Consider the following 23,570-nt stretch of genomic DNA (forward strand, 5'->3'; position numbering starts at 1 on the left):
TCCACAACAAGTGGACTGCAAAAGGACAAGCAAGGACTTATCTTTGCTGAACTGGACAGAGTGTCAGGGAAATCCAAAAGAGCAGTGGCTCCAAGCAGGAACAATTGACAACTGGCATTGATTGAGGGATAAGGCCAGACTAAAATAGCCGAGCCAGAAAGACGATCAGTGGGAGCAGCTGCTGATGCTAAATCCAAGAAGCAGCTATACCACTCAAAACCACAGGAGGGAGCCCAAGAGCAGAATTCACAAAAGTGCTACTTACAACCACCGGAGGGAGCCCAAGAGCGGAATTCACAACAGGTTGGGCGCAGCACTAAGTAGTCACAGCTGTTCTCCAATAATGCCCACTGTCCTATTGATTGACATTTTCCACAATAAAGTAGGATTCTGTGTCCTGTTGTACAGACTCCATGCACAAGGCTCTGGTGTGTGCATAACTGCCCTAAAAGGAATCTGTCATTGGTTTTTTGCTACCCTCTCTGAGAACAGCATGATGTAGGGACAGAGATCCTGATACCAGCCATGCATCAATTACAGAGCTGCTTGTTGCAGCATTGTTTTATTTGCAGCAGATCTACCAGTTTTATGAATGCTGAGCTCTGTATAATCCCACCTTAAAAGATTGCCCCTAAATCAACCATTCATTGGATCATTAAGAACTTCAAAGGAAGAGTTTCAATTGTTATGAAAAAGACTTCATGCCACCCAAATCAGTCCAATAAGTGCCAGGACTGTTTACAACCTAGGATTCAGCTACAGAATTGGTTCAACGCCAGTGCAGAGCTTGCTCAAGAAAGGCAGCAGGCAGCAGGCCACAAATTTGCCTAAAAACACAGTCATGAATAAAGAATTTAAACATCCTCCAAGAGCAACTTCTCCAATTTGATTATGAACAATGCTTTTTCCAGCATAATGGAGCAACACGTCACAAGGCAAAAGTGATAACTAAGTGGCTCAGAAAACAAAACATTAAAATTTTAGGTCCAAGGCCACAAAACTCCTCAGATGTCATTTTCATTGAGAACCAGTGGTCAATCTTCAAAAAGCAGATGGACAAACAAAAATACAGAAATTTTGCTAAACATACTAATTAGATAAGCATGGGTTTCCAATAGTCAGTATTTGGTTCAAGCAAGTGAGGGAGAATTGAAGAAGTCTGGAAAAGTAATGATCTACTGTGGATATTGAGACTTTACATAAAGCTGATGTATTTGTCAATACCAGTCTAAAAAACTTAAAATGAAATGCTTAACCCCTTTCTGACATTAGACGTCGAGGTGGGGTGGGTCCGTATGACCACCGACGGGATAGTACGTCATACGCGATCGGCCGCGCTCACGGGGGGAGCGCGGCCGATCGCGGCCGGGTGTCAGCTGCATATCGCAGCTGACATCCGGCACTATGTGCCAGGAGCGGTCACGGACCGCCCCCGGCACATTAACCCCCGGCACACCGCGATCAAACATGATTGTGGTGTACCGGCGGTATAGGGAAGCATCGTGCAGGGAGGGGGCTCCCTGCAGACTTCCCTGAGACCCCCGGAGCAACGCGATGTGATCGCATTGCTCCGAGGGTCTCCTACCTCCTTCCTCACCGCAGGTCCCGGACTCAAGATGGCCGCGGCATCCGGGTCCTGCAGGGAGGGAGGTGGCTTACCGAGTGCCTGCTCAGAGCAGGCGCTGGTAAGCCTGCAGCCCTGCACAGCAGATCGCAGATCTGACAGAGTGCTGTGCACACTGTCAGATCACCGATCTGTAATGTCCCCCCCTGGGACAAAGTAAAAAAGTAAAAAAAAAATTCTCCACGTGTGTAAAAAAAAAAAAAAAATCCTAAATAAATAATAAAAAAAAATATTTATTATTCCCATAAATACATTTCTTTAGCTAAATAAAAAAAAAACAATAAAAGTACACATATTTAGTATCGCCGTGTCCGTAACGACCCAACCTATAAAACTGCCCCACTAGTTAACCCCTTCAGTAAACACCGTAAGAAAAAAAAAAAAAACGAGGCAAAAAACAACGCTTTATTATCATACCGCTGAACAAAAAGTGGAATAACACACGATCAAAAAGACTGATATAAATAGCCATGGTACCGCTGAAAACGTCATCTTGTCCCGCAAAAAACGAGCCGCCATACAGCATCATCAGCAAAAAAATAAAAAAGTTATAGTCCTGAGAATAATGCGATACCAAAATAATTATTTTTTCTATAAAATAGTTTTTATCGTATAAAAGCGCCAAAACATAAAAAAAATGATATAAATGAGATATCACTGTAATCGTACTGACCCGACGAATAAAACTACCTTATCAATTTTACCAAACGCGGAACGGTATAAACGCCTCCCCCAAAAGAAATTCATGAATAGCTGGTTTTTGATCACTCTGCCTCACAAAAATCGGAATAAAAAGCGATCAAAAAATGTCACATGTCCGAAAATGTTACCAATAAAAACGACAACTCGTCCCGCAAAAAACAAGACCTCACATGACTCTGTGGACTCAAATATGGAAAAATTATAGCTCTCAAAATGTGGTAACGCAAAAAAAATTTTTTGCAATGAAAAGCGTCTTTCAGTGTGTGACGGCTGCCAATCATAAAAATCCGCTAAAAAACCCGCTATAAAAGTAAATCAAACCCCCCTTCATCACCCCCTTAGTTAGGGAAAAATAAAAAAAATAAAAAAATGTATTTATTTCCATTTTCCCATTAGGGTTAGGGTTAGGGTTAGAGTTAGGACTAGAGTTAGGGCTAGGGCTAGGGTTAGGGTTAGGGTGAGGGCAAGGGTTAGGGCTAGGGTTAGGGTTAGGGCTAGGGTTGGGGCTAGGGTTAGGGCTAGGGTTAGGGTTAGGGTTGGGGCTAGGGTTAGGGCTAGGGCTAGGGCTAGGGTTGGGGCTAGGGTTAGGGCTAGGGTTAGGGTTAGGGCCAGGGTTGGGGCTAGGGTTAGGGCTAGGGTTAGGGCTAGGGTTAGGGCTAGTGTTACGGCTAGTGTTAGGGCTAGTGATAGGGCTAGGGTTATTGCTAGGGTTAGGGCTAGGGTTGGGGCTACAGTTAGGGTTGGGGCTAAAGATAGGGTTAGGGTTTGGATTACATTTACGGTTGGGAATAGTGTTGGGTGTGTCTGGGTTAGAGGAGTGGTTAGGGTTACTGTTGGGATTAGGGTAAGGGGTGTGTTTGGATTAGGGTTTCAGTTATAATTGGGGGGTTTCCACTGGTTAGGCACATCAGGGGCTCTCCAAACGGGACATGGCATCCGATCTGAATTCCAGCCAATTCTGCGTTGAAAAAGGAAAACAGTGCTCCTTCCCTTCAGAGCTCTCCCGTGTGCCCAAACAGGGGTTTACCCCAACATATGGGGTATCAGCGTACTCAGGACAAATTGGAAATCATCTTTTGGGGTCCAAATTCTCCTGCTACCCTTGGGAAAATACAAAACTGGGGGCCAAAAAATAAGTTTTGTGGGAAAAAAAGATTTTTTATTTTCACGGCTCTGCGTTGTAAACTGTAGTGAAACACTTGGGGGTTCAAAGTTCTCACAACACATCTAGATAAGTTCCTTGGGGGGTCTAGTTTCCGATATGGGGTCACTTGTGGGGGGTTTGTACTGTTTGGGTACATCAGGGGCTCTGCAAATGCAACGTGACGTCTGCAGACCAATCCATTTAAGTCTGCATTCCAAATGGCGCTCCTTCCCTTCCGAGCTCTGTCATGCGCCCAAACAGTGGTTCTCCACCACATATGGGGTATCAGCGTACTCAGGACAAATTGGACAACAACTTTTGTGGTCCAATTTATCCTGATACCCTTGTGAAAATACAAAACTGGGGGCTAAAAAATCATTTTTGTGAAAAAAAAAGAATTTTTATTTTCACGGCTCTGCGTTATAAACTGTAGTGAAACACTTGGGGGTTCAAAGTTCTTACAACACATCTAGATAAGTTCCTTGGGGGGTCTAGTTTCCAATATGGGGTCACTTGTGGGGGGTTTGTACTGTTTGGGTACATCAGGGGCTCTGCAAATGCAACGTGACGCCTGCAGACCAATCCATTTAAGTCTGCATTCCAAATGGCGCTCCTTCCCTTCCGAGCTCTGTCATGCGCCCAAACAGTGGTTCTCCCCCACATATGGGGTATCAGCGTACTCAGGACAAATTGGACAACAACTTTTGGGGTCCAATTTATCCTGATACCCTTGTAAAAATACAAAACTAGGGGCTAAAAAAACATTTTTGTGAAAAAAAAGGAATTTTTATTTTCACGGCTCTGCGTTATAAACTGTAGTGAAACACTTGGGGGTTCAAAGTTCTCACAACACATCTAGATAAGTTCCTTGGGGGGTCCAGTTTCCAATATGGGGTCACTTGTGGGGGGTTTGTACTGTTTGGGTACATCAGGGGCTCTGCAAATGCAACGTGACGCCTGCAGACCAATCCATTTAAGTCTGCATTCCAAATGGCGCTCCTTCCCTTCCGAGCTCTGTCATGCGCCCAAACAGTGGTTCTCCCCCACATATGGGGTATCAGCGTACTCAGGACAAATTGGACAACAACTTTTGGGGTCCAATTTATCCTGATACCCTTGTGAAAATACAAAACTGGGGGCTAAAAAATCATTTTTGTGAAAAAAAAAGAATTTTTATTTTCACGGCTCAGCGTTATAAACTGTAGTGAAACACTTGGGGGTTCAAAGTTCTTACAACACATCTAGATAAGTTCTTTGGGGGGTCTAGTTTCCAATATGGGGTCACTTGTGGAGGGTTTGTACTGTTTGGGTACATCAGGGGCTCTGCAAATGCAACGTGACGCCTGCAGACCAATCCATTTAAGTCTGCATTCCAAATGGCGCTCCTTCCCTTCCGAGCTCTGTCATGCGCCCAAACAGTGGTTCTCCCCCACATATGGGGTATCAGCGTACTCAGGACAAATTGGACAACAACTTTTGTGGTCCAATTTATCCTGATACCCTTGTGAAAATACAAAACTGGGGGCTAAAAAATCATTTTTGTGAAAAAAAAAGAATTTTTATTTTCACGGCTCTGCGTTATAAACTGTAGTGAAACACTTGGGGGTTCAAAGTTCTTACAACACATCTAGATAAGTTCCTTGGCGGGTCTAGTTTCCAATATGGGGTCACTTGTGGGGGGTTTGTACTGTTTGGGTACATCAGGGGCTCTGCAAATGCAACGTGACGCCTGCAGACCAATCCATTTAAGTCTGCATTCCAAATGGCGCTCCTTCCCTTCCGAGTTCTGTCATGCGCCCAAACAGTGGTTCTCCCCCACATATGGGGTATCAGCGTACTCAGGACAAATTGGACAACAACTTTTGGGGTCCAATTTATCCTGATACCCTTGTGAAAATACAAAACTAGGGGCTAAAAAAACATTTTTGTGAAAAAAAAAAGAATTTTTATTTTCACGGCTCTGCGTTATAAACTGTAGTGAAACACTTGGGGGTTCAAAGTTCTCACAACACATCTAGATAAGTTCCTTGGGGGGTCCAGTTTCCAATATGGGGTGTCATGAATCCCCAATGGCTAGGGATAGCACAGGATGAGCAAAGTATAATAAATATCGGACGAGCTCTAGGGTGATGGAACCTGGGCTGACCGCTGCCCTACACCTGACAAACGCAACTAGAGATAGCCAGGGAGCGTGCCTACGTTGGTTCTAGACGCCACGCACCAGCCTAAGAGCTAACTAGTACTGCAGAGAAAACAAAGACCTCACTTGCCTCCAGAGGAATTAACCCCAAAGATATAGTTGCCCCCCACATGTATTGACGGTGAAATGAGAGGAAGGCACACACATAGAGATGATGTATATAGCTTTAGCAAATAGAGGCCCGCTGAAAACTAGAAAGCAGAATGACACAAAAGGGGACTGAGCGGTCAGCAAAAAACCCTAATCAAAAAACCATCCTGAGATTACAAGAACCCATGTGCCAACTCATGGCACATGGGGAGAACCTCAGTCCACTAGAGCAACCAGCTAACAAAGAGACATTCTAAGCAAGCTGGACAAAAAACCAAACAACTGAAAATCAGCACTTAGCTTATCCTGAAAGATCTGGGAGCAGGTAGGCAGGAACCAAACAGAGCACATCTGAACACATTGATAGCCGGCAAGGGAAATGACAGAGAGGCCAGGTAAAATAGGAAACACCCAGCCTCTGATGGACAGATGGAAACCAAAGGCCGCAACCCGCCAAAGTCACCCAGTACCAGCAGTAACCACCAGAGGGAGCCCGCAAACAGGATCCACAACAGTACCCCCCCCTTGAGGAGGGGTCACCGAACCCTCACGAGAACCCCCAGGGCGATCAGGGTGAGCTCTATGGAAGGCGCGGACCAAATCAGTCGCATGAACATCGGAGGCGACCACCCAGGAATTGTCCTCCTGACCATAACCCTTCCACTTAACCAAATACTGGAGTTTGCGTCTGGAAACACGAGAATCCAAGATCTTTTCAACAACATACTCCAATTCTCCCTCCACCAGCACCGGAGCAGGAGGCTCGACCGAAGGAACAACAGGCACCTCATACCTCCGCAACAACGACCGATGGAACACATTATGAATAGCGAACGATGCTGGAAGATCCAAACGGAAAGATACAGGGTTAAGAATCTCCGAGATCCTATAAGGACCGATGAACCGAGGCTTGAACTTAGGAGAAGAGACCTTCATAGGGACAAAACGAGAAGACAACCACACCAAGTCCCCAACAAGAAGTCGGGGACCCACGCGGCGACGGCGATTAGCAAACTGCTGAGTCTTCTCCTGAGATAACTTCAAATTGTCCACCACCTGATTCCAAATGTGATGTAGCCTGTCCACCACCACGTCCACTCCAGGACAATCCGAAGACTCCACCTGACCAGAGGAAAAACGAGGATGAAACCCCGAATTACAAAAAAAAGGAGAGACCAACGTGGCCGAACTAGCCCGATTATTAAGAGCAAATTCGGCCAGTGGCAAAAAAGCAACCCAGTCATCCTGATCAGCAGAAACAAAACACCTCAAATAAGTTTCCAAGGTCTGATTAGTTCGCTCCGTCTGGCCATTCGTCTGAGGATGGAATGCAGACGAGAAAGACAAATCAATGCCCATCTTGGCACAAAACGTCCGCCAAAATCTAGACACAAACTGGGATCCCCTGTCAGAAACGATATTCTCCGGAATCCCATGCAAACGAACCACGTTCTGAAAAAACAAAGGAACCAACTCAGAGGAGGAGGGCAACTTAGGCAAGGGCACCAAATGAACCATCTTAGAAAAGCGGTCACACACAACCCAGATAACGGACATTTTCTGTGAAACCGGGAGATAAGAAATAAAATCCATGGAAATGTGCGTCCAAGGCCTCTTCGGGATGGGCAAGGATAACAACAACCCACTAGCCCGTGAACAGCAAGGCTTAGCTCGAGCACACACTTCACAAGACTGCACAAAGGTACGCACATCCCTAGACAAGGAAGGCCACCAAAAAGACCTGGCCACCAAGTCTCTTGTACCAAATATTCCAGGATGACCAGCCAACACAGAAGAATGGACCTCGGAGATGACTCTACTGGTCCAATCATCCAGAACAAACAGTCTTTCTGGTGGACATCGATCCGGTTTATCCACCTGAAACTCCTGCAATGCGCGTCGCAAGTCTGGGGATACGGCGGACAATATTACCCCATCCCTAAGGATACCAGCAGGCCCAGTGTCTCCAGGAGAGTCAGGCACAAAACTCCTGGAAAGAGCATCTGCCTTCACATTCTTTGAACCTGGCAGGTATGAAACCACGAAATTGAAACGAGAAAAAAATAACGACCAACGAGCCTGTCTAGGATTCAAACGCCTGGCAGACTCAAGGTAAGTGAGATTCTTGTGATCAGTCAAGACCACCACGCGATGTTTAGCACCCTCAAGCCAATGACGCCACTCCTCAAATGCCCACTTCATGGCCAAAAGCTCCCGATTACCCACATCATAATTGCGCTCGGCGGGCGAGAATTTTCTAGAGAAGAAAGCACATGGCTTCATCACCGAGCCATTAGAACTTCTCTGTGACAAAACCGCCCCCGCTCCAATCTCGGAAGCATCAACCTCCACCTGGAAAGGAAGTGAAACATCTGGTTGACACAACACAGGAGCAGAAGAAAACCGGCGCTTAAGTTCCCGAAAGGCCTCCACGGCCGCAGGAGACCAATCAGCAACATCAGCACCCTTTTTAGTCAAATCAGTCAAAGGTTTAACAATACTGGAAAAATTAGCAATGAACCGACGATAAAAATTAGCAAACCCCAAGAACTTCTGAAGGCTCTTAACAGATGTAGGTTGTGTCCAGTCACAAATAGCCTGAACCTTAACGGGATCCATCTCAATAGTAGAAGGAGAAAAAATGTACCCCAAAAAAGAAATCTTCTGGACTCCGAAGAGACACTTTGAGCCCTTCACAAACAGAGAATTGGCCCGCAAAACTTGAAACACCTTCCTGACCTGTAGAACATGAGACTCCCAGTCATCAGAAAACACCAAAATATCATCCAAATACACAATCATAAACTTATCCAGATATTCACGGAAAATATTGTGCATAAAGGACTGAAAGACTGACGGAGCATTGGAGAGTCCAAAAGGCATTACCAAATACTCAAAATGGCCCTCAGGCGTATTAAATGCGGTTTTCCACTCATCACCCTGTTTTATCCGCACCAGATTATACGCACCACGAAGATCTATTTTAGTGAACCACCTAGCCCCCTTAATGCGAGCAAACAAATCAGTAAATAATGGCAATGGATACTGGTATATGACTGTAATCTTATTCAGAAGGCGATAATCTATACAAGGCCTCAGGGAACCATCCTTTTTTGCCACGAAAAAAAAACCTGCTCCCAGAGGGGACGAAGATGGACGAATATGTCCCTTTTCCAAGGACTCCTTAATATAATTCCGCATAGCAGTATGCTCTGGCAGTGACAGATTAAATAAACGACCCTTAGGGAACTTACTGCCAGGAATCAATTCTATAGCACAGTCACACTCTCTATGGGGAGGGAGCGAATTGAGCTTAGGCTCCTCAAAAACATCCCTATAATCCGACAAAAACGCAGGGATCTCCGAAGGAGTAGATGAAGCTATAGAAATCGGAGGTGCATCATCATGAACCCCGTGACATCCCCAGCTTAGCATAGACATTGTTTTCCAGTCCAGGACAGGATTATGAGTTTGTAACCATGGCAGACCAAGCACTAGTACATCATGTAAATTATACAGTACAAGGAAGCGAATCACCTCCTGATGAACGGGAGTCATGCGCATGGTCACTTGTGTCCAATACTGCGGTTTATTCATAGCCAATGGTGTAGAATCAATTCCTTTCAGAGGAATAGGAACTTCCAGAGGCTCTAGACTAAAACCGCAGCGTTTAGCAAATGACCAATCCATAAGACTCAGGGCAGCGCCTGAATCCACATAGGCATCGACGGAAATGGAAGACAATGAAAAAATCAGAGTCACAGACAAAATGAACTTAGACTGCAGAGTATCAATGGCAAAAGATTTATCAACCCTTTTTGTGCGTTTAGAGCATGCTGATATAACATGAGCTGAATCACCACAATAAAAACACAAACCATTTTTCCGCCTATAATTTTGCCGTTCACTTCTGGACTGAATTCTATCACATTGCATAGTCTCAGGTGCCTGTTCAGAAGACACCGCCAACTGGTGCACGGGTTTGCGCTCCCGTAAACGCCGATCAATCTGAATGGCCATAGCCATAGACTCATTCAGACCTGTAGGCGCAGGGAACCCCACCATAATATCCTTAATGGCCTCAGAAAGACCATTTCTGAAGTTTGCAGCCAGGGCGCACTCATTCCACTGAGTAAGCACCGACCATTTCCGAAATTTCTGACAATATATTTCCGCTTCATCATGCCCCTGAGAGAGGGCTAATAAAGCCTTTTCAGCCTGAATCTCTAGGTTAGGTTCCTCATAGAGCAATCCCAATGCCAGAAAAAACGCATCCACACTGAGCAATGCAGGATCCCCTGGTGCCAATGCAAATGCCCAATTCTGAGGGTCGCCCCGTAGGAACGATATAACAATCTTGACCTGTTGAGCAGGGTCTCCAGAGGAGCGAGATTTCAAAGAGAGAAACAATTTACAATTGTTCCTGAAATTCAGGAAGGTAGATCTATCTCCAGAAAAAAACTCTGGAATAGGAATTCTAGGTTCAGACATGGGAGTGTGAACAACGAAATCCTGTATGTTTTGAACCTTTGCTGCGAGATTACTCAGGCTGGAAGCCAAACTCTGGACATCCATGATAAACAGCTAAGATCAGAGCCATTCAAGGGTTAAGAGGAGGTAAGAAGCAGCTAGACAGCAATTAAGGGCTAGGCAGCAAAACTCTGAAGGAAAAAAAAAAAAAATTTTCCTTGAACACTTCTTATTCTCCTGCTTCAGCCCAAACAATTAACACTTTGTGGGCCGGCTATACTGTCATGAATCCCCAATGGCTAGGGATAGCACAGGATGAGCAAAGTATAATAAATATCGGACAAGCTCTAGGGTGATGGAACCTGGGCTGACCGCTGCCCTACGCCTGACAAACGCAACTAGAGATAGCCAGGGAGCGTACCTACGTTGGTTCTAGACGCCACGCACCAGCCTAAGAGCTAACTAGTACTGCAGAGAAAACAAAGACCTCACTTGCCTCCAGAGGAATTAACCCCAAAGATATAGTTGCCCCCCACATGTATTGACGGTGAAATGAGAGGAAGGCACACACATAGAGATGATGTATATAGCTTTAGCAAATAGAGGCCCGCTGAAAACTAGAAAGCAGAATGACAGAAAAGGGGACTGAGCGGTCAGCAAAAAACCCTAATCAAAAAACCATCCTGAGATTACAAGAACCCATGTGCCAACTCATGGCACATGGGGAGAACCTCAGTCCACTAGAGCAACCAGCTAACAAAGAGACATTCTAAGCAAGCTGGACAAAAAACCAAACAACTGAAAATCAGCACTTAGCTTATCCTGAAAGATCTGGGAGCAGGTAGGCAGGAACCAAACAGAGCACATCTGAACACATTGATAGCCGGCAAGGGAAATGACAGAGAGGCCAGGTAAAATAGGAAACACCCAGCCTCTGATGGACAGATGGAAACCAAAGGCCGCAACCCACCAAAGTCACCCAGTACCAGCAGTAACCACCAGAGGGAGCCCGCAAACAGAATCCACAACAATGGGGTCACTTGTGGGGGGTTTGTACTGTTTGGGTATATCAGGGGCTCTGCAAATGCAACGTGATGCCTGCAGACCAATCCATTTAAGTCTGCATTCCAAATGGCGCTCCTTCCCTTCCGAGCTCTGTCATGCGCCCAAACAGTGGTTCTCCCCCACATATGGGGTATCAGCGTACTCAGGACAAATTGGACAACAACTTTTGGGGTCCAATTTATCCTGATACCCTTGTGAAAATACAAAACTGGGGGCTAAAAAATCATTTTTGTGAAAAAAAAAGGAATTTTTATTTTCACGGCTCTGCGTTATAAACTGTAGTGAAACACTTTGGGGTTCAAAGCTCTCAAAACACATCTAGATAAGTTCCTTAGGGGGTCTACTTTCCAAAATGGTGTCACTTGTGGGGGTTTTTAATGTTTAGGCACATCAAGGGCTCTCCAAACGCAACATGGCATCCCATCTTAATTCCAGTCAATTTTGCATTGAAAAGTAAAATAGCGCTCCTTCCCTCCCGAGCAATGCTATGCGCCCAAACAGTGGTTTACCCCCCACATATGGGGTATCGTCGTACTCAGGACAAATTGCACAACAACTTTTGTGGTCTAATTTCTTCTCTTACCCTTGGGGAAATAAAAAAATGGGGGCGAAAAGATCATTTTTGTGAAAAAATATGATTTTTTTTTTTTACGGCTCTGCATTATAAACTTCTGTGAAGCACTTGTTGGGTCAAAGTGCTCAACACACATCTAGATAAGTTCCTTAAGGGGTCTACTTTCCAAAATGGTGTCACTTGTGGGGGGTTTCAATGTTTAGGCACATCAGGGGCTGTCCAAACGCAACATGGCGTCCCATCTCAATTCCAGTCAATTTTGCATTGAAAAGTCAAATGGCGCTCCTTCCCTTCCGAGCTCTGCCCTGCGCCCAAACAATGGTTTACCCCCACATATGGGGTATCAGCGTACTCAGGACAAATTGCACAACAATTTTTGGGGTCCAATTTCTTCTCTTACCCTTGGGAAAATAAAAAATTGGGGGCGAAAAGATCATTTTTGTGAAAAAATATGATTTTTTATTTTTACGGCTCTGCATTATAAACTTCTGTGAAGCACTTGTTGGGTCAAAGTGCTCACCACACATCTAGATAAGTTCCTTAGGGGGTTTACTTTCCAAAATGGTGTCACTTGTGGGGGGTTTCAATGTTTAGGCACATCAGGGGCTCTCCAAATGCAACATGGCGTCCCATCTCAATTCCAGTCAATTTTGCATTGAAAAGTCAAATGGCGCTCCTTTCCTTCCGAGGTCTGCCATGCGCCCAAACAGTGGTTTACCCCCACATATGGGGTATCAGCGTACTCAGGACAAATTGTACAACAAATTTTGCGGTCTATTTTCTCCTGTTACCCTTGGTAAAATAAAACAAAAGGGAGCTTAAATAAATTTTGTGTGAAAAAAAGTTAAATGTTCATTTTTATTTAAACATTCCAAAAATTCCTGTGAAACACCTGAAGGGTTAATAAACTTCTTGAAAGTGGTTTTGAGTACCTTGAGGGGTGCAGTTTTTAGAATGTTGTCACACTTGGGTATTTTCTATCATATAGACCCCTCAAAATGACTTCAAATGAGATGTGGTCCCTAAAAAAAATGGTGTTGTAAAAATGAGAAATTGCTGGTCAACTTTTAACCCTTATAACTCCGTCACAAAAAAAAATTTTGGTTCCAAAATTGTGCTGATGTAAAGTAGACATGTGGGAAATGTTACTTATTAAGTATTTTGCGTGACATATGTCTGTGATTTAAGGGCATAAAAATTAAAAGTTGGAAAATTGCGAAATTTTCGAAATTTTTGCCAAATATTCGTTTTTTTCACAAATAAACGCAAGTTATATCGAAGAAATTTTACCACTATCATGAAGTACAATATGTCACGAGAAAACAATGTCAGAATCGCCAAGATCCGTTGAAGCGTTCCAGAGTTATAACCTCATAAAGGGACAGTGGTCAGAATTGTAAAAATTGGCCCGGTCATTAACGTGCAAACCACCCTTGGGGGTGAAGGGGTTAAAATGGTACTTCAATAACCATAGAAACATCTGACCAAAAGATCTTAAGACACTGACGCATCAAACTTTGTGAAAGCCAAAATTTGTGTTTCAAAACCTTTGGCCATGACTTTAGTGGTTACATATGGAATGGTAAATTTCATATACTTTCAACAAGTGCAGATGTTTTCATGGTAATTCCACTTACAGAAAGCCCTTGCAGCATCAAAACAAATGTGCAGCACAGCGACGGTCAAACACATTCAAAAATAGCCATTTCAGATTTTTAGTGACAGCAATTGGCAAAAATGCACACACATAGGTGCTTTACTGAACCTTTTACAAGATCCATAAACCCGGTTTTATGTTTCTTTGCTCAACGACTAAACTACAGTGGGCAGTTCATGCTGTATTATATGTAAACCTTCACGTAGTCTTCACAGTATCTTATTATTTCTATTTTACAGTGCGCTTTTCTTTTTGAGGTAGCTTGTTTGCACAGCTGAATGTAATATTCAATATACAGTCATGGTCGAAAGTGTTGGCACCTTTTGATATTGGTTCAGAAAACATAGTATTTCTCTCTGAAAATTATTGCAATTATACATGTTTTGTTATACAAGGTTATTTCCTTTTGTGTGTATTGGAATAATATAAAAGAATATATAAAAAAGGCAAATTGGAGATAATTTCATGCGAATTCCTAAAAATGGGTCGGACAAAATTGTTTACCACATACTATCTGGATTCAGCATAGAGTTGAAATTAACACACAATTTGCCTAAGGCAACCAGAGATCCCTACTAAAGATCCTAAAGTAAAACATAACTTTTAATTGTTTTGCAAAGGAAACACACATTTAAAATTACAAAACAAATGTGTGTGTGAGTGTACCGCAAAAGTGATTTAGTGACAAAAGTGCGAGTGCATACAAGTACAATTATTATTATTTATTGCACTCCCCTTATTTGCTCTAGCTGTATAGGGAATTTCAGTATTAGCATTCAAGGTGAGATTCACCCAGAAGCGCCCCTTCACCCCGAGCTATAATGTTACTATCCTATACTAATATAGAACACGTCAATGGAACGCCCGCCAGGGCCATGGGGCACTCTGTACCGTTTCCAGTACTTAAGGGGACGTGTCACGGCAGCGCGTGGCCCTGGGCGTCTATGTAAAAGGAATATTGATTAAAGTTTATGTTCGTGACGCCACCTGTGGTATTCGTCAGTAGGGACTGACGCTGCTTAAAGGGGTCCTCTGGGGTGATGGTATGGCAGCTAGATGGTATACCTTCCCACAGATGAAGTAGGTCCCCAGGGCTCCCGGTGAGTAAGCGAAGATAGTGAGAAGTGCAGTGAATAACGAGGACACAGGTTTGCAGTCTCTTTACCTGGTTTACTGAAGCTTCAGGCAACCGCAGTCCAGGGCACCAGATCACAGGTACAGGCAGGGTCCGGCCGGCTTGGAAGCGAATTCAGAGTCCCCTTCACCAGGTGGAGATGAAAGCCTTCCTCAAAGAGCGGTGGTGTTGTAGTCCCTTACTGCCTATGGCTTCTGATAAGGTCCTCACAGTTCTTCTCTGTCTCCCATATAGGTTAGGACACAACCCGTATGACAGGTGAAGCAGGCCTTTTTACAGGGTCTCTATCACGACCCGGGTCTTATAAGTATCACTGTGTCTCCTGGGTGTAAAGGCAGACAGGTAACTTGAAGTTCCGCTGTCCTGCCAGTTTCAGCTATGCCACTTAGAGTTCAGCACGACCACGGTCTTCCGGCTACCGGAATCTGTGCAAGCCAGGGAGGTAGCTAATTCACTGCTCTGCTCCGCTATTCTCACTCTCCTGTGCCTTTTCTCTCCTGCACACTTTCCATAAGTTGTTTGTTCTTTCTAAGCTCTCTTTTCTCCAGGAGCTGTAGTACCTCAGACCTTCTGACACTCTGTCTACCCTCTTCTCTGTCCTCTGACAGTCTGCTCACTAACATACCCTTTCCCTCCAGACCAGAATGTATTTATAGGTGAGTTCATCCTAAACCAGGTTTAGAGCTCCCCCTTCTGGCCTGGAGTATGAACGTGTTGTGTGTATGTGATTACCTGGTGAAAGATATCCTTCATCGCTCCCAAGCGTGACATCACTCTCCCCGTGGGGAAAGCAATGCCACTGTGACGATCAGGACCCTGGGGCATCACATCAATAGATCACTCTATCAATTTCATTGTTTTAAAAGAGCTTAGGGTCCACCTTTGCGTCCACTATTTTAGTATGTCCTGAAATATGGCAGATTTCTATTTTAGCAAACTTGGATCTATATTAAATCACGTTAAAACTCACTGGCATTAGTTATATAGATGATTTTATCACTAAGGAATCATAATCTATTCTGCAGTGCAATCTCACAATCAGATCACTGCTGGAGAATCACACATTCAGATTCTCCACTAATATAAACTTGTAGGCATATATCATCAAATCTGCAATTGTCACAAAGTTATCTGACCACTGGTGCCATGTTATTTTCACACAGCTCAATTCACAGCCAGGAGACTATATGCAGGCGACTACCTTGTTGCCAGATCATATCAGATCCGCACTTATTATGTCATTTAAAATCTCTATAGCGTGGTCAAATAGTCCAATAGAACCAGTGTTCAGGCCAGGAGTGGTGGGAGGAGCTGTCTGATATAAAGCCAGATCGTTCGCGCTGACACAGTTGCACCCTTAGCCTGCAGGACAGCTTGAATTTCTTTAGAACTTGATTGGGGCTGCTTATCCACCATCTGGACTATCCTGCATTGCAGCCTTTGATTCATTTTTCTCTTCCGTCCACATCCCATGAAATTAGCTACAATGCCATGGGTTGTAAACTTTTTGATTATGTTGCTCACTGTGGACAAAGGAACATCAACATCTCTGGAGATAGATTGTAACCTTTAGATTGTTGATATTTTTCAACAATTTTAGCTCTCAAGTCCTCAGACAGTTCGCTTTTTCTCTTTCTGTTTTCCATGCTTAGTGTGGCACACACAGCCACACAATGCACAGACTCACTCAGCGTCTCTCCTTTTTATCTAGTTTCAGATGTGATTTTCAATGTTTCCCACACCTGTTACTTGCAGCAGGTGAGTTTGAACCGAGCATCATATGCTTGAAACAAAGTTGTTTACCCACAATTTTGGAAAGGTGCTAACAAATTTGTCCAGCCCATTTGTAAAATTATGCCCAATTCGCTTTTTTCTGTTTTTTTCGTCCTGTTCCAATAGACATAAAGGAAATAAATGTGTATAACAAAACATATGTAATTGCAATAATTTTCTGGGAGAAATACTTCATTTTCTGAAAAAATTTCAAGGTTACCAACACTTTCAGCCTGTAACAAATGGAAATGGAGGCACAGATGGTGAAGTGCACATTCGTTTATTGAAATTTTTGTGAAACCACGGGACCACTACCCAGGGGGCTCCAAAGGGGGCGTGACTAACTGAACCCCGGTAGCGGGCGACAGCTGGCACGGAGAGAAGCAGGTGGTGCAGGCATAGCCCTGGGAGGTGTGGGAAAGCACGGTAAGTACTCTGAGGAAACAAACCAGAAATACTGAGATGCAAGCATAACACGCAGGCACAGGAAACCTGGGAACTAGCAACAGGAAACACTTGTTCCTCAGGCACCTCCCTAAGGGCAGAGGTGCCTGAAATAGTATGAGCCACTCAGCCATTGGCTGGAATGTATCTTTGAAAATGGCACATTGTCTCTCTAAGAGACGGGGAGTGCGCACATGCCCTCAGGGGCGTGCTAGAAGGCCTGCGGACGCGCGCAGCATCCTGGAAGCAGGAGCTGGTGGCACGGGACATGGGAGGTGAGCCCCAGGCAACTGGCGTCCCCTCCAGACACTGAGCCAAAGTGGCAGCCCCGAGGCAACAGGTGAGGACCGAGGAGCAGACCGGGAACGGGACGGAGGCGCTGCACATCCATAACTGTAAGTAGCACTTTAACCACTACTCCCACTTACCTATTTAAAAATAAAGCTTTTTTTCAAAATTAAAATTACCTTTCATGGGTATATACTTTAGCTTCAGTCTTTTAACATGATAACATTAAAGATTGACGTCATTTATGTATACCAACTGGATAAAATTCACTTCCCTACAATCTATTATATAGTATAGACACAGGGGAAATCATTATTGCTTAGTCATAAGAAAATATTTTACAGTCAGTCTTGTACGGAGTCAGCGAGCTTACGCTGCTGTTTGCATACACAAGTAGAGCGCAGCTCCACACCCCTACATGCACATCTGCCGGAAACAGATGTAAAGTCCAATGAAAACATTGGTGACTGAGTGTGGGTTTATGAGACGCTAGCCAAGCGCCTGAGTACTGAAAGAGTCAAAGTATATTTCTTGTCTGTACAGCGCTGAGGGTAAGGCTCATGTTTTCCTCATTTTACTGAAGTCACTGACAGGCACATGGAAATTACTCAGACTAATATCCTATCTCTCTCTCCTTTCTATCTGAATTTCAATTGGGCTGGAATCCCATTCCTTTGAAATACAGCCTGTTTTCTTTGCAGCGTGGGTTTCCCTTGGGACGTCTTGCGTAGGTGGAAGTCTACCTCTCCGGCTGCCCAGAGGAGATGTTATTAATGTCAGAGATGTGCCATCCCTGCGCCCACACAAATATCTAGCTAAAGAGGCGGGATCACCACTGCAGTAACATAGCGAGGTTCCCCATCAGTGTGGGTAATGTAGGAGGAGGTCTCCCATCACTGTATGTGTATTGGAATGCAGCATCTCAGATTTATCCATCTCTGCTTCGTTTCACCTCATTTATTCCAACCTGCCTGGGATGAGCATCGAAAAGCAACCCGGAGCTTCTGGGGTTAATTGCGTAATTAGGACATATGTGTCCATATAAGGATAAACTGCACATTATTTTTAGGAGCTGTCTGCATTTTAATTGGGTTTGTGGGAGGAAGGATGAGTCAGTGCAGATAAGGAGGAAGACATTTGAATGAAACATAGAAAAATAGATAAAGATGAGTAATCAAGGATACTTATGTGGGGTAGATATGGAAATGCATGGCCTGAAAAATGCTGCAGGGGCACGATAAACAGGCTGATGTAGGAACCTAAATATTTACATGTGTTCAAGCCAAAATGGAATCAAAGAAGACAGTTATTTACTGATTTGGCTTTTCTTATTCTTCATACACACTTTTTAATTGCGGTAAAATGATAATTTACATACATTATTGATTATTTGATAAAAACATCCATTTTTTTGCCTTTTGAATAATTCAACGAATCCCTAACGATCACCCCTAAGTCTTTCTACAGTTGCTCATAAGGGATTTTATTGTATACCATGTTTTTAAGATGCTGTAGATTAGTCCTATATTAAGCATGTATGTGCACTAAGCCTATTGTTAAAGAGGTTGTCCACTGCCCCGAGAATCTATTCTCAATCATTATATTCCCCCATGTAAAATAATAACTAAACACACCTCCACCGTAAGCTCCGTTCCAGCAATGTTAACTTGGTCTCCTGGGATTCGCGTGCCCTGGAGCCAATCAGCAGGCTCTTCACCCTCACTTCCTTCTGACAAAACTGATACCTTCAAAATAGCAACAGTTCTTCTAGGTACACTTGCACACAGTTTTTGAAAACTCGACAGGGAGGATTCTCCAAACATCTTGGAGAACTAACAACAGATTTTCTCTAGATGTAGACTTATGCAACTCCTTCTGTCTCTTCATGTACTCCCAGATGAATAATGATGAGCTCAGGGCTCTGTGATGGCAATATAATCACGTCCAAGAGGTCTCGTTCTACAGGCTGAAGATAGTTGTTAATGATATTGGCTGAAAGGTTTGGGGTAGTTGTCTTGCTTCACAATAAATTTCAAGCCTATCAGCTTCCTCCTTGGTGGTGTTGCATGATTAATAAGTATCTGCTTGTACTTCTCAGCATCAAAGACACCATTAATCTAGACAAAATCCACAACTTCATTTGCTGAAATGCAGGCCCAAACTTGCAAGGAATCTCCACACCACTTTATTGTTACCTGCAGACACTCATTATTGCACCTCTCTTCAGCCCTTTGGCACACAGGCTGCCTGCTTTCTGTTACTGTCAAATACTTCAAATTTTGACTGAACAGCCCAGACCACCTGCTGACATTTTCCTGCACCCCAGTTCCTATGTTTTTGTGGTAATTGAATTGCTTGGCCTTGTTTCCTTGTCAAATGTATGGCATTTGGCAGCAATACTTCCACAAAGACCACTTTTGGCCAGACTTCTTTCTCCAAACATTGGAATGGATGTACCTGGGTCCCATTGGTTGCTACCAGTTCTGAGATACCAGCACTGCCGGACACATTCAGTTTTCAAAGGCAAGTAAGCATGATTTGTCTTTCATCTGCTGCACAAAGTTTCTTTGACCACTGTCTCTATGGTCCTCAACATTTCTTGAGGCTTCTTCACAAGAGCTTGAACAGGATATCTTGAAACCCCAGTGTACATTCATATACCGTATTTTCTCTTTCCCCCATGAAAGCACCACAGAGAGGGGACATGCCCTTCAAGGACAGGAAACCTCCAGATAAAAAGGGCGGTACCACTCCCTTGCATCAATTGGTTTCCTGTCCTTGATGAGGAACCTTCAGTTGTGGGTGTGTACCTGAAAAAAAGAAGACTGAAGAGATGATGGACTCATCCTGGCCTGACCAGACCAGGTGCCCCTGCCTCAGCTTGTGCGGTGTCCTGAAGCTGAGACCGCTGGGGCTGGAGGCCTTTCAAGGTGTGCAGGGGGAGGGCAGCCGCCACACTGTGCTCCATCTGGTGCCGACTTCTGAGTGTCCAGCTCTGCGCATGCGCGAGGACATGCTAGATTTGTTTCCTGATGACGTGGCCGACGGGTCACATGACCGGAAGCAACTTCCGGCGATCGCACCAGAAAGAGTACAGGGGACGTGCCGAGGCTGATTGCGTCGACCTGGTTGCCGACCTGCAACCAGGTTCAATCTATATCTCTGATGTTCTGGATGAGCACAGTTTTTCCATATGCCTCCTGAAGAACTTGAATCATGGGAGGGAAAAGCGTTGAGGCTGAATTGATCTATCTGAGCTAAGTTTTATTCTCTTGGCTTTCTTATATGCTATATGCTGATCTGGTTTGGGCATGGTGTAGTAGGTGAATATTTTATCTGTTTTGGATATGGTGCAATATGTAATTAATATGGGCACTGCTGAGACTTCCCTTAAAAGAAAACCTTAATGGTCCAATCGTTTAGGTTGGGACGCATGACAGGCTGTATAAGCTTAGATAGACCTGTCTAATGGGCAAAGTGTAATATGTATAACTGGACAATAATCAAGTTGTTTTCTTGTTTCATTTCATTTTTGTCTACTGCTAGATACATTCACTGATTGGAGGTATAGGTAGTCCAGCGGGTATAGATCCTGGGAGTCTATGCAGTATGCAGCCCCCTTTTGGGCAGATATGATTTCATATTGACGTTTATTGCACAGCTGCACCTGTACCAATTTGTCCTTTACCACAAAAATCCTTCATTAATAAGAACTGATTGGATACTAAACAAATAAGGGGGTTATTACTGAGCAGTCCTTTTAGCCTTATTGTAGGACTAGGGTCTAATTTAGCATTCCCTATTTCTTCCCTCTGTCTCCTCCACCTTTATTTCCATCCATATCTGGGTGTCTATTGAAGGGGAAGCTGTAGGGTTTCATTTAGGGGCAGCAATCGTGGAGCAGGGGCACCACTTTGCGCTTATATCTAGGGTGCCAACCTCCGCAGTCAGGTAGGGACTTTGTAAATAGTGACTGTGAGGGAAATATCTTTCGTATTTCCCCCATTTTTCTTCTTCTTGGACATCAAAAATCAATATGTTCTTTATCAGGAATATGTATTGTTATGATTGGTATTTATTCGTGTTTGTTACCAGGTTGTGACTAATTTGTTGGTAATTTGGGTACGGTGGTACCTCCTGCCCCACCCTACCCTGATTTGTGGGACTGCTCAGTGACTAATATCATTAGACGCTGGACCATTTTGGGCAATTAGCCCATCTGGTGTTGTTTCTCATTGCCTGTTAGCAAATCGTTCATGGGGTACGTGTTTGAGCAGGGATTGCCAGGGCTTCTAGGGTGAGCCACCCTGGAGCGGGGGAACCATTTGCGTTTGATATAGGGTGCCAACCTCCGCTGTCAGGCAGGGTACTGGCAAGGGCTGCTAGGGCTATCAGGCCTACCCAATGTATGTCTATAAGGGCTATTAGGCCTACCTAATGTATGGTGCTTTGCAGGTCAGCTTTTTATAGCCGCCTGTTTTTTTGCTTTTGTTTTTTTCACATTTTTTGGATGGTTTTTAATTGAACTCTAGTAAAGCAACATTTTTATTGGTATTAGTTTTTCTATGAGTACTGTCTATAACTAATCCTGGCTATCTGAGTTAATAATTTGTGTGCAGGGGGAGGGCAGCCGCCACACCGTGCTCCATCTGGTGCCGGCTTCTGGGCGTCCATCTCTGCGCATGCGCGAGGACATGCCTGATTCGTTTCCTGATGACGTGGCCAACGGGTCACATGACCGGAAGCAATTTCCGCCGATCACACCGGAAGGAGTACAGGGGACGTGCCTAGGCTGATTGCGTTCAAAAGGGGAATTGGGTAAGGAGCACCCAGCAGCCTAGGCAGTCCCCTCTAGGGATGGAGGTCCTGGAGGGTGAACCACTACAGCAGCAGTAAAAGCAGCAGCAGCAACAACAACCTAGAAGGCAAAGGAAATAGGTGAGGCAGCACGAAGCTTCCTCCAGGCGGAGTGGACATTCTGGTAGCAGATATACCCAGCAGAGCAGGGGTTCCGGAGTGGTGGACAAATCTCCAGCCTCCAGAGGAAACCCATCCGTGGATTTGATCCCTCCTTCTAAACCGGTACCCGCGGCTACGTCTGATTGGTAAGTGATCTTCGTGAAAATTCACTTTGTAATTAGGGTCCCCCCTTTTTTCTTATTTTCTTCAATATTTAGGGAGGAAATGCTTAGCTAAAACCAAGCATAGGAGTTGCCCAGTCTGTAAGGAGGATTTGCCTGTCAGCAGGTGCTATGTGAGGAGACCCCGAACTTTGCCTCAGAGTTGAGATCCGTAATCAGGATGAAGGTTGAAAGTGTAATGCTTTTGCCCAGACTGGTTGGCGCGGGCGTGCGGGGGTGTGGCCCCACTGGACCACAGACCAAACTTCCCTGGATGGGGTGTAACTAAGTAGCTTCCTAGGTGTTCGCTGGAGCCTCTGATGGTGAGATCAAACTTGTGCAATAGGAAGCTACCAGGTACCACTCCAGGGTGGAGTCTAACTGTGGATGCTGATCCCACCGGGGACGAGACACAGGCAGGCAGGCACGGCTGTGATACTGGCTGACGGACGGGTACGGCAGAGGCCCTGACGGGCAAACTGGCTTGACGGATACAGGCAGGCAGACGGGAACGGCTGGCGCTCGGGCAGACAGGCGGGCACGGCTGGCACTCAGGCAGACAGGGCTGGTACTCTGGTAGGAACTGGTATACAGGCGGGTGTATGGAAACAGGTAAAAACCTGTTCAGACTGGATAACCTAAAGAAACAGGTAGAGACCTGTATGGCAAGTAGCTGGACAGAGGTAGAGCAAGAGCGGATGCAAAGCAGGATCACAGGAGGCGGAGTAAGAGCAGGAGGTGGAGCTAAGAGCAGAGAAGGAGAAAGCAGAGCTAAGAGCAGAGAAGGAGAAGGCAGAGATAAGAGCAGAGAAGGAGAAGGCAGAGCTAAGAGAAGAGAAAGAGAAGGCAGAGGAGGAGGCGGAGCTAAGGACGGAGCCGCTGGAGGCGGAGCCACTGGAGGCGGAGCCAAGAGCGAACTGCAGGAGTCAACGCCAAGAACCAGAACCGCAGGAGGCAAAGCCAAGAGCCAGAGGGTGCAGAGCCACAGATTGTGGTGAGCAAAGCTGAGAGGCACAGAACCACAGGTTGTGGCAGAACAGCAGAAAATCACAGAACCACAGGTAGTGGCGAACAGAGCAGAGAGATGCAGAGCCACTGATAGTGGCAAGCAGAGCAGAGAGGTAACGCAGAGGTAAACACAGCAGAGTGAGAATGGTAAACAAACAAAGAAGGAACAGGAACGGACATAGACCAGAGTACAGACACAGAAGTAATGGAACACAGATAAAGGCCTGTGTATTGCAGCCCTCAGAGACAGGAAACAGACACGACCTGGCAGCTCAG

Source organism: Ranitomeya variabilis, chromosome 5 (genome assembly GCF_051348905.1).
Source record: "Ranitomeya variabilis isolate aRanVar5 chromosome 5, aRanVar5.hap1, whole genome shotgun sequence".
In the NCBI taxonomy this organism is placed as follows: domain Eukaryota; kingdom Metazoa; phylum Chordata; class Amphibia; order Anura; family Dendrobatidae; genus Ranitomeya; species Ranitomeya variabilis.